This window comes from Labeo rohita, chromosome 4 (assembly GCF_022985175.1).
Source record: "Labeo rohita strain BAU-BD-2019 chromosome 4, IGBB_LRoh.1.0, whole genome shotgun sequence".
NCBI lineage: Eukaryota > Metazoa > Chordata > Actinopteri > Cypriniformes > Cyprinidae > Labeo > Labeo rohita.
The window spans coordinates 26,242,412-26,249,377 of NC_066872.1; the positions used below are offsets into that span (position 1 = coordinate 26,242,412).

A 6,966-nucleotide genomic window follows, 5' to 3' on the forward strand; every position below is an offset into this window, starting at 1 on the left:
GAACGTGCACAAACAGTAAGCTCTCTCTGAAGCAGGGTCGGTGCCCCCCTTTCCATCCTCTCCCCTCCTTGCTGAACATGATCGATTTCAGAAGCGAAAGTGAAACTGATAAAACAGCGCGTGCGAAAAAGCGATTGCACGCTTATACAGTACAGTACAGTATACAGTAAAATTTGCAATGCTATTTTACATTTGATTACTGTACCTATTTGATTCTGTACCTAACTAATGTTAGACCTTCCTGTTGCTTGTAGTTAGATTATTCTTATTTTCTTTATTTTTATTTGACATTATAGTTTTTCCCTAAACATAGCGCATACCGAACCGTACCGAAACTGTGACTCTAAAAACGTGATACAAAACGAACCATGAGACCTTGATGATCCATAGAGTAAAATGAACAGGCGTTCAGACCAGAACGTCAAATGGCAGCAAGACTTGTGATGTTCCTCATTTGTGAGTTACTTTGGATAAAAATATATGCTGAATAAATGAATAAATGTTAGACTCCCTTGATGACACTCTTGATGAAGTGGCAGTGGAAATGTACGAGCCGGTAGACGAGGTGAAATCCATGAATCCGGAATCCAGCTGTGGAGAAAAACACTTTTTTTTTTTAAGTCAGAATGTCTGCAATAAGTTTCGAAGAAAAAAAGGCTAAAATGAATCTTATTCAGGTGTAGATTATGTTGTGGTGAGCCCACAGGGAGAATCCTGTGTAAAAAAAACCTCCTAGAGTATTTGCAAACACTTTTAGGCTTCATACCAAGAACTAATTAAAAATATGCAAAAATGCACTGCTTGTAATGAATGTGACTTTGAGATGCTAGATATTTTCATATCCCATAATCACATGTACTGTAAAAAAAATTTATATAATCATAATAAGGTTGGATGAAACACTTTAACAAGGTGATGTCAATGTAAATTATAATTGAACTAACTGGATTACGTCTGAATATCTCTGGTAAGATACAGTTAAATCATAAAATATTTATTTATTTAGCAAATAACCAATAACCAACTGAATGTTTTGGACTTGAAGTATAATGGAGATTCTGTTGTGCATTTAAGAAAAGGGGCTTTAACATGAACATCTTTTCTTTTCTTTTCTTTTCTTTTCTTTTCTTTTCTTTTCTTTTCTTTTCTTTTCCCCCTGAAGCATTTTTTTTTTTTCAGTCCAAAAACAAATAAAAATTACATCTCAAAAAATTATGATTGCTGGCTTCATAAGAATTGGCAGATACACAGACAAACTTGAGTCTCAAGTCTCGCAACATTATAGTTTTAATTAAAAAAAAAAAAAAAGATTTAATTCATTTTAATTTTCTTTCTGAAAAAAAAATATAGTATAGATTTATAATGTCAGCCTTTTATTGGTTATGAGCCACAACATGGAAATAATCAACATATCGATATTAGCTAGGTTTTCAATATCTCTGCAATTTTGTGAAGACTGGTCTAAGCTTGTAGGTAAAGCAGTAAAAAAACCCATCAATCCAAAATAATGGACAACCTTTTACAGTAGGTGGAAATGAAAGTAATTACATACCAATAATTATATGTATAGGACATTTAAAAACACATAAATTAGTGGAAACTGAACTGTTGGCCATTTGTAAATTTTATAGGTTTTTTAGCTGTACAAAACAGCTTGTTTTGTTGCTTGATATTGCAAATTGGTGTGTATTACCATATTATTTAATTATGAGCACACAGGTTTGCAGTGCAAACAGTTTTAGCATTTAGTGTACGTTGTTATTCTTCTCATTTTTTCCCTATAGCAGCTTATGAACCGGAAGTCTCACCCGTAGGCTTACTTCCGCATTAAAGAAAAAGGTGGATAGAGTTTGTACTAACCAAATACCTTTGATGCTTGGCTCCATAGACAGAAATGTCCTGTAACAGCATAAGCACTGAAGCAGCATAAGCATAGCATAGTTCTGGATGGAGGTAGCTCTCAATAACAGGCACAGTTAGACCAGGATGCATTACTGTACAAAAGAATTTATTGTAAGCATTAAAATCTCTAAGCAGCTCTGCTCAAAACACAGAGGATATTATCTCTAATTTAGAAACAAAAGAGAGCTTTACGTCAAATACAACATGAAAGGAGGAAAATAAAAAGGCTGGAAATATATGTTGCATCAATCTGATATTACACAGGCGACTTTGTAGTATCCAACTAAAGGGTCTTGCCTGGGGATTTCATTAAATACCCAGCTAGTCATTTGAAAAGTGGCCTATGTTCCACAGTTTTATTCCTTGAGAGATCCACACCGCCAACTGGATACAAGAGACTACTAATGGGCTCGTAAGTCACAAGGGTCGTGCACCATTCAGAACTGAATAGAGAATGCCTTACAAATTCCAGTTCAATTCTTGAATTTGAACTGAATCTGAATTGAGGTAGCAAAGAGGATGCAGAATTCAAATTATGAGCTTTTATGTAGTTTCTAAAAAGAATCACCAGTATCAATTAACCAAAATCAATGTGTAAATGTGATGTAAAATTTACCATACTCACAATTTATGAGGTATTTCCAGACACATTAACTGTGGAGGATGAAAAATGTTAGAAATTAGTATGGCTTCCCCATATGTGTGATTCATATTATTATATTATATTATATTAAGGTTTAAGGTTTATATTAATAAAGGTTTTTGTTTACATAATGTGTGTGTACTGTGTATATTTATTATGTATATATAAATACAAGAAAAATATGTGACGTTTATATATTTACTATATATTTACATATGATATAATTTATATGAATATAAATATATACACGTAAAACATATAATAAATAATATAATAATATATATATATATATATAATATATAATATAATAAATAATCATATAATATACATAATAAATATACACAATGCACACACATATATTATGTAAACAGAAACTTTTATTTTGGATGCGATTAATCATGAATCATTTTACACCACTACTAACAAAATATTTCACGTCGTCCCAGTGCAGAAAAATCTTAACAGAATTAATACAACTTTAATTGTAATTGTTGTTTTTTTAGTTAGTTAATTTAATATATAATCAATATTATCAACTTTTATATTGACCTTAATTTAGAAAAATAAGTTAAGTTAAGTCATAATCATTTCAAGTCATAATAATCAATTGAGTAAACGTATTCAGGGAATAAACAGGGATGATTAGTTCAAATTAATGATGTAATTATTTTTATTTTGTTGCCAACCTTGAGTCGGACTGATGAAATTCCTCTAATGTCTTTGTAATTCTTCAAGTTCTTCAATTCTGAATTTTGCCCAAGCCTGAGAGTCACATACAGTAGTGATGGACCAATATATCGACCAGGATGAACAACTGGCTGATATCTGTCCATTTTTCAGATTGGCCAATTAAAATGTGTTAATACTACTTATGATTGTTGGTAATTGTTTTTGTGATTGATCATTGCTCATTGGGCATCATTAAAACAAGATAAATTTACCTGAGAAGCAAAAATGCACAGATAGATGCTTAAAAAACAAAGGAAACAATCTGAGTAAGAAAAATAAATAGAATTCAAGATATATCCTCTGAAAAGCAACATATATTACACAATTTTGCTTCAAATGTAAATTTGTCTTGTTTAACTGATATTTTGTTTTGAATATTCTTACTGGAAAACAATTCAAACATACAGAAACCTGTATATTGGTCAACCACTACATTATTTTCAACACTGCACATTTAACCATTCATGTTCATGTAAAAAAGAAAAAGAAATTACAAAAAAAACAACAAAAAAAGAAGATAAACCTATGAAAACCTGTATAATTGGTCTCCATGACAACCATCCATTTCAGAAGCTCACATTATCCACGACTCAAAACAACATCTGTGCACTGCATTGAACTCCTTCCAGCTTATCAATAAACCAAACATGAAAATATCGACACACTGATTTTTTTTTTTCACTCAGACAAACATACCATATTCAAGGACAAAGCCTCCCAAACTGGAGAGCAAAGAGTAACACTATGAGAATGCAAATGATCCAAGACACCTGCGGGTTAAACCATCACTGCTCCAGCCAGGACCTGCAGAAAACCCTCCAAACAAAGAATCCCACTTCTGATGCCCGTTGAGCGGCATCAGTTGATCAAACAATAAACGCCATCTGTACAAGAGATAAAATTCAGTCTGCTCCTCTTTATGGCTTTGGAGAGAGAAAAGGCTACATGAATACTTCTCCTCTTTGTCCTCCTTGTCCTGTTCCAATCAAAATACTGATTGTCACATCTTTGTGCTTAATCTAAATTGTTTATATAGACCGAAGAGCAATCTCTTTGTACCGTCGTCTGGTCTTCAAAGCAAATCCGATATTCTTAGGACTCAGAAAAGGTCAAACTTCAGCAAACAGAATGACGGCAGGAAGGAAATGACTTTCATGCAAAATACAAGGGGAAATGGAATGTAAATCGTCTGTCGCTATCGACGTATGCCACCATGCAATTTCCGACGTTGATGCCTTCAGTATTTTTCAGCCATTCATTTCATCCTGGTCTGAGAGGGTCTGGTTGTTTCAAAAACAGCAGGGAAAAGCTCAATTTTGATGATTCTCATAGCCCAGAATAGTTTTTTCATTTTTTTTTCTGCTTAAATCTCCCCACGTCACTGGCCATGAGTTTCCATGCTAATAGAGCGCTCCATGCTTAATGTTGCATTAACCGTCAGGAGCTTTCCGCAGCCAGCGGTAAAACTGTTCCTGGAACAGGATGTGCCATTTTACATTAGCTTGAACAATCTCAATGGCTCGAGCGAACGCAGGTGCTGACTCTCCCCCGCTGGTCAGGATGAACTCTTTCAGCTGAGGAGAAAATAAACAATTTTCATTAACTTTATCATCGTATTGTGTCTTGATTTTTTTGTGTGGCACCTTCATCTCTGACAGTTAAATGGCATCAGAATATACAATGCATTTCCATGCAAATGCCTGACATGTAATTTAACAGATAACAACGATGTTTATGATAATGAGGTGTGGGAATGCATTTGGAGTAAACAGAATTATTGGTGTTGATGTTTTTCTGGGAGGGAAAGACGCTTGGGTGTTTGTCAAAAAAAAGAACTCTGCTAGCCTCTAACATAACTCTAAAGGCATAAGAATCTAATCTAAATTCTCGATTTACCAAATAACATGTTACGAAAATGATCCCAATTCCTGAGGTCATGAGGAATACGTGAATGAATATGTACTCAGGATTCAGGAGTAAAGCTGCTGAACGGTTTTAAAATATCTGAGAGTTTCTTAAAAGAAACTTTCAAATCAACAGCATTAAACATAGCACTGATCGTTTGTGAATCTGAGGATGAAGTGCTCTGGCAGCAGCTGATTGTCAATGACAGTATGTTAATACTTTGTTTAAGAAAACACTGAGGGGGTTCGTATTATCTCTGTATGAATGATAAATTGTGGAAGTCGAAGTCAGCTGGATGAGAAAGTGCTGTGCTGCAGTGAGAAACATCAGCAGTCTGTGTCCTCTGGGGCTGAAGCTGAATGAATTTGAATAAGTGAATATACGTTCCATTTCCTGTAATAAGGTTAAGCAGTTACAATGAGGAAATCACCCAACGAAATGGGAGCACATTTCTGCAGTCTTCACAGTTTACTTTTGCCATTTTCTTCATCTCAGTAATTTGCTGACCAAAGTTTGTTTGTAAGTATTAATGTTCCATGAAGATTTGTCAATAATTCATTAGTGTTTTAGTTTGATTAGAGGTGTACAAGCCTCAGGATGATGTAAAAGTTCAGCCTCACCTCATTCAATTCGGCCTCGGTGTTGAGAAACTCTGTCACGCCGCTGATTAATTTTGAGTTCATAAATAAGGCCTCTCCATACCTGCCAATGAGAGACACTGTTATTAAAAACACCGGAGAATCGCTCTAATGAGCCCAGTAGCAAACAAACACCAATATATATTTCCTATTTCTCCAAACACAAACAAGAAATAACAAATAAATATCTTATGAGAGTGCGAATGCGAAATTCAGATCAGGGACAGAGAGGAAGGTTGAAATCACTGATAAACAGAGATGAAGCAAGCCACATTCACCTGGAATTCAATATGTCCCACTTCTCACGAAAATATCTCCATGCTAAATGTCTTCCAAGCGGATTGCGGCCTACGTGTATGATGACATCGATCACGTCCTGATCCGGCACTAGGTCAGAGGTGAGGGACAGATTCAGGAGCCTGTGAACAAGATAAATGAATAGGAAATAAACTATAAGTGAGGAATAATTGACAAGGGCCCCTGAATTATTTAAAACGAATTGGTGATTTGGCCATGATATGGACTTTAAAACTTTTTAAACATTTTATTCTGAAAAATAACATTTTTAGCACTTTACGAACACCATGAAAGTTGTACTCCAATTCAATCCTATGAAACGCTAAACAAAGTGAGCGAAGCTTAGTAGGGTTAATTTTAAAAGAATGTGGTAAAGTGATATAAACTGTGAACTACTTTATAACCTTACGGCTACAGAAAATAATCAAAAACATTTCAAACTGAAAATAAATTATATACTTCATATACTTATGCTTGGAAGAACTTGGTCCAAAATACAAAACCTGGATTATTAATGGCTGCTATTTGACTAATATGGCTATTATCATGAACATTATCGTATCTTTTCTAATTAAGCCATTCTAATCAATTTTTCTATGCTAGTTTTAAGCTTCGGTAAATCAGAAATACAAAACACATTATTCTTCGCCGTTTTCTAAGACAGCCACTGACAGGCCTGGTGAAACACAATTATTCAAATATGTTTTCAAGACTGTGAGTCAGCATCTTCAAAAAGTAATTAACCTGAAGAGCTCAAATCAAATGCAGATAGACCCATTCGCTTTAAATTGGTGCGAAATGTCAAGTAGATGAAAAAGGAAGAAACAGGAAATGAGATGTTTCACATACAGA

General features: G+C 34.3%; 1 long non-coding RNA gene across 1 annotated transcript; it reads right to left on the bottom strand.

The window, feature by feature from the left end:
* Positions 1 to 2,904: 2,904 nt before the first annotated feature.
* LOC127163721 (uncharacterized) lies at positions 2,905 to 6,234 on the bottom strand. The gene is made up of 3 exons (XR_007827531.1): positions 6,096 to 6,234; positions 5,800 to 5,881; positions 2,905 to 4,848 (listed from the first exon to the last, which is right to left on the bottom strand). It is a non-coding gene; the product is annotated as an uncharacterized LOC127163721 (long non-coding RNA).
* Positions 6,235 to 6,966: the final 732 nt, after the last annotated feature.